Raw genomic sequence first — 6,000 nt, forward strand, 5'->3', positions numbered from 1 at the left:
CCATGGGCTATCCGTGGAAGATCCGAACAAGAATTTGAAGGAATTTGAAGTGGTGTGCTCGAGCATGACACCAATCAACGTGGAAGGCAATATTCTGAAGATGAAAGCTTTTTCATTCTCTCTTTTGGAAAAGCCTAAGGATTGGCTCTTTGAATTAGCACTTGGAACCATCACTTTTTGGGAAAGTATGAAGAAAGCGTTCTTAGAGAAATTCTTCCCAACGTCAAGAGTCATTCTTTTGAGAAAGAGAATTAGTGGAATCCAATAAGGCCAAAGAGAATCATTTCCAGCGTATTATGATCGTTTTAAGACTTTAGTTACATCTTGTCCCCAACATCAAATGAAGGAAGAGCTTTTAATTCAATATTCTACGAATGACTACTTCCAATTGAGAGACAAATGCTAGATACCTCGGCAGGTGGTGCTTTCATTGATAAAAAACCAGTTGTTGCAAAGATCTTGATAGAAAAATCGAGCCTTGAATGCACAACAATACGAAGGAGTTGGACAAGGAAACCCCTAACGGCACAATCAAGTTAATGAGGTAAATGCTATTTCAGAACTTCAATCCCAAATGGCTAATCTCTCTGTTCTTTTATCATAGGTTGTTGAAGGATCCAAGGTGCAAGGAACAAGTGCTTGTGGGGTGTGCTCTATGCAAGGACACCCAACTGATCAATGTCCTCAATTGATATAGAATGGGGGATATGAAAGTGTCAATGCCATAGATTATCAAGGCCAAAATCAACCAAGGACTGACCCATTCTCCAACACCTACAATCCGGGCTGGATAGATCATCCAAATATGAAATGGAGGGAACCTCAAACTCAACAACAAGGCGGATATAGACAGCCACCTCCTGGGCTTTATCAAAGGCCATTTGCACAATTATAGCCTCACCTACCATCTGCCCAACCAAATTCAGGTTCGTTAATGGATAATGATAACATTCTTCAAGTACTAACTTCTTTGACGCAGGGCTTACAAAATCAAGCCAAGGAGGTGGGCGAATTGAAGAATCAAATAGGGCAGATGGCAGAATTCATGGGACAATTCAAAGAACAAGGCAAACTACCTAGTTCAACCGTTGTCAATCCAAATGAAGGCTTTGAAACCGCTAAGGCTATCATGTTAAGAAATGGCATGAAGATTGGAACCAACCCAAAATCATCCAAGCAAAGCCAAATAGAGGATGAAAAGCTGCTGTAAGAAAAAGAAGATGAGGATAAAGCTACGGCAATGGAAGAACAACCCTTGCCGCAGCCCTCTAAGAATCCCATACAATCCCACTCAGGTAAGGTTGGTTCGAATCAAATTCCTTCTAACCCTATTACACCAAATGTGCCTTTTCCTCGCAGGTTTATGCAATCTAGGAAAGAAGAGAACGAAAAAGACATCTTAGAAACCTTCAAGAAGGTACAAGTTAATATCCCACTTCTTGATGCGATAAAGCAAGTTCTAAAGTATGCTAAGTTTTTTAAGAAGCTTTGTACAACAAAGAAACGGATTCCCGAGAAGGAAGTGGTACATGTAAGTGAAAATGTCTCTGCAGTTTTGCAAAGAAAGCTGCCACCTAAATGCAAAGATCTAGGTAGTTTCACTATCCCTTGTGTTATTGGCAATACAAGGTTTGAACATACTATGCTAGATTTAGGTGCTTTCATTAATATCATGTCATATTCTATTTATACATCTATGAATCTAGGAGAGCTTAAAAATGATGGTGTCATTATTCAATTAGCTGATCGATCTAATGCATATCCAAAAGGAGTTTTGAAAGATGTTTTGGTGCAAGTAGACCATTTGATTTTTCTAGCAGATTTTTCTATGCTTGAGATGGATGATTCAGCCCACTCTACACCATTGCCAATCTTACTTGGAAGACCTTTCATAAAAACAACCCAAACCAAGATTGATGTGTCCAAGGAAGCGTTAACTATGGAGTTTGATGGCAATGTGATCAATTTTAATATTTTTGAATCCGTTAAGTATCCTAATGATGTTCATTCTTGTTTTTCCATTAATGTGATTAAAAAATCGAAAATTTTTGAGAAAAATACCAAAAAGAGTCATTTTTGTTGTTTGTTTGTGTCTTAGGGTACCTTCCAACACAGTGATGAAGATTTGGCTTTTAAGTGAATGACTGTTAAAGAAAGTTACAAACATGGGTGGAAGTTTGATATGCTTTTCGGTTAATGCTTAGTTGTAGTTGTCATTCACGAATTCACATATAATCACAAAGAAAAAAAAAATCAGTTTTTGTAACATGCTTGAAGGAAGAAACTCAAACTAACGCTACAACCCTAAGAGACTTGAGCCTATGCTTTGTTTGGAGAGTTATTAATCTGTGATATTCTTGTTTTCTAAAGTCATTGCATGATCTCATTAGTTCTTTGCTCGGTTGCTACTTAAAATGCTTTTTCATCATTTTAGATTCAAATACTAGAACTCATGCCCGTTTCATTCAAAGCATAAAATTAATTGTATAACAAATAACAAGATGAAGTTGTTTAGTTACCATCAGAGCCAAAAAGCCTTATCCCTTGCATATGTATTGTAGGTTTAACCCATTTGAGCCTTATTTAGCCTATTTTTTTGTTAGCTTGCATTATCCCTACCTAGCTAGTATAGGACTATCCATACCCTTGTTCTTAAAGAATAGTGGGAATTCCTTTTGATCTACAATATGTAGAAAAACAAGTGTGGGGGAAGAATTTGTCCTTGTGAATTGGTGAAGTGGTATGTTTTGTGAACCAACAAGAAAAGAAAAAAAAAGGAGGAAGGAAAAAAGAAAGAAAACAAGAAAAAAAGTTGGAAAGAAGTGAGAATGATTTCATAAGTGTTGGTTGTTGAAGAAGGGTCCAAAAATGTGAATCTGATCCTAAATGTTGTACGAATCTCCCTTTTGTGTTTAAAGTTGGGTACTGCAATTAAAATTTGAATTCTAAGTGTTGATTTCATTACTTTGCTTACTATCACTTTAAGAACATTTGTTTATCCTTAACCATTCTTTGTTAGCCAATACCTTAGCCCCATTACAACCCTTAGACTTTTATCTTGATTGTTATGTTATTCAATATGTGGAGTTTGAAATTGGTACAAGCATATGGAATCTCTGGTTCTTGCTTCTAAGTAATGGCATTTCATTCATGAGATCATACACATGTTATATTAATAATTCCAGAAAGTGCCTTCTTTGTTATAACATATGTGAGTGTTAGTCTATATGTTTACATCAATCTTCTCACATATACTTAGAATAGGGAGTGTAGTCAGAAATTGAGTGAATTTCTCTAAGGCATTGAGAGTATATCCAGTGAGGAATTGAGTGAATTCTCTAAGGCATGCTACTACATTCAAAATGTTGTTTTAATTGATTAAATGCGAGCTAGTGAGTGGTTACTGCGATTAAGTATAAGCTCGAGGGTAAGGATGACTAAAATCTATGGGAGTAGTGATTTTTAACGTGCCATGTTTCATTGGAAATCCCTGAGGCAATTGTTGGAAGGTTTAGGTTGTGTCTTGTTTTCTTCATTTTGCTCGAGGACTAGCAAAAGCTAAGTGTGGGGGAATTTGATAGGAGCATATTTGTGCGACTTTGTTAGCTTATTTCTTTGTATTTACTTAGTTAGTTTCTATTTATTATAGTGATTTAAACTATTTTCGTGTGTTTGTAGGTCCAATTGGCAAAGGTGACAAAAAAGGGCAAAGTGGAGCAATTTGGAGCAGTTTTGGACTTGGATTGGATAACATGCGTATGGAGCATAATGGATGGACGTTTTTGGTGAGAAATGATGCTAAAAATGTGCTACAAATCTGGAAGAATTAAATTAAGGCTTGGAAGACAAGGAATCAGCTGAAAACAAGGAGACCTTATCCAATCTTATCTTATCCATCCTATCCAACTAACATTATATTATCTTATCCTAATCCTATCTTACCTTATCTCTAGTTGAAAGGGTGAGTACTTATCATGTTTTAACAATGTATATTTGATTCTAGAAGTCCTAAAATCATGCAAACAATTTAATCCATTTTCTCCTAGAATTGTGTCGTGCCTTATCCTTGTCCTCCAAGGATTGGTGCCGTGAGTCTGCCTATATATACACACATTGTGCCGCAGCTTTGAGGAGGGGATTTTTCAGAGAGAGAGTTTTAGAGAGAAAATACATCAGTGTGCACATGCTTATGAGAATTTTATAGACTTGTGCCGTGCTTGCGAGAAAGGAAGGAGAGAAGGAGTTTTGAGCCGTGCTGCATCCGAGGATTGTGCAATATGCCATTGGATTGCTAGAGCGTCTTGGGTTCTTTCTATCCTTAGTTTTAGTTTCAATGTTTATTCTAGATTGCTTTTCAACTATGACAAACATGTGTAACTAAATTTTTTTTAGCTAGAGGTGAATTCGAAGCCATGATCATATGTTTTATATAAATTGATTACATCCAGTTATTGTTTCGTAAACCATGAATGTGATTTACTTATTTATTTTATAAAGAACTTATTCTTGTATGTTGATTAAGGACACGTACTTAGTTTGCATGTAGGGATTTGATGCTAGAATATAAGGGAATTTCACCTAATCGTTATGAACTTATATTTGCAAGTAGTAAAAGTCACTAGTCATGATTGAGTTAAGTAAATTCCTGGCAGGAGTATCATGCAGTTCATAGTTACAAATGCTTTGTCAATGCTTATGATTTTCACAGAACTTAATGATCTTTGATATGTATCTCTATCATGTTGTTCATAGTTAGGGAACTTGAGAAGAATAATTTGATTACGTCGCTGAGTCCAATTTAATGAACTTGGGAAAATCTGGCAGTTAATTAGTCCTGTTCACAATTAATTTGGGGCTTTGTCATTCGTGGTTTATAGGAATAATAACCAGAAATCAATTTGTATGCATATGTTTCATGTGTGGAGAAGAATCATCTAGCTAGCATTTCATCCAAAATTTCGTCCAAAAACCTCCCCCCTTAGTGTTTTGTGTTAGTTTTGTCTAGTTTTCAGTTTTTAAGTCTAATTTGAGTTGATTAGCATCCCTCCTAATTCCCGACCTAGAACGATCCCTACTTACTCATACTACAATCATCTAAATTATCGGGTTTAATTTGTGTGTTAGTTTATACCACATCAGGTGCTGCGAATGGTTGGTGACCAAGGCGGTGCACTGGTTATTGGTGTTGTGTGGGATTAAGAGTGTTGGTACGTTTAAGATGGGGTTTTGAGAGGTGGTGGTGTGATTGGGCTGAGGATTTCAGGGTGTTGGTGGCGGCATGGCTGGGGTTTAGGGGGTTAGTGCTACTGTTCTGGGGATTTTGGGAAGGGGTTGCTAGTGGAGATAATCATTGATTTAAGGGAACTTTAATGAAAAACTCCCGGTACTGTTCACTTTAATAGAAAACCACATTTTTACACTAAAAAGTCAATCATGGTACTATTCACTTTACCCTTTATTTTGTCCTTATCGTTAAAACTCAAAGTTTTTAAACCATTTTTATTAGTTTCCTTTGATTTAAAGGTAGTTTACTTGCTTAGTGCTTACGCTAAGAGCTTATAGAAAGAATTTACCTTGGGAGTTGTAGAATTTTGTTTAATGATAATGGTACTTTTTTAAACAAGGAAAAATTGAAGAGGGAAGATGTAGGGTTATTTTGGGAATAATGGTGGGTGAGGAAAGAGTTTATGTGTTTTTACACTCTTAGGGAGGGTGGGAATATAATGTAGATAAAGAGATAAGACAATGTAATGGACATAGTACCACTCTTAAGTTTTTGCCTAAGGATTAAAGATGAAAAACAAAATAATATAATTTCAAAGGACTCCAAAGTGTGACCGATTTTTTTTCTTGTTTCAGTTTTGATGGGCCGCAAATGTAACGGGCCTGAACAAGAGTTATATCTTCAACAAAATAGATAGAGCCCATTTACCAAAAAGAAAAGATAAAGCCCACTACTAGTAGTGCGTACTATTCACCGGCGCGTAATTTAGCACACCT

This window comes from Malus sylvestris, chromosome 15 (genome assembly GCF_916048215.2).
Source record: "Malus sylvestris chromosome 15, drMalSylv7.2, whole genome shotgun sequence".
Taxonomy (NCBI): domain Eukaryota; kingdom Viridiplantae; phylum Streptophyta; class Magnoliopsida; order Rosales; family Rosaceae; genus Malus; species Malus sylvestris.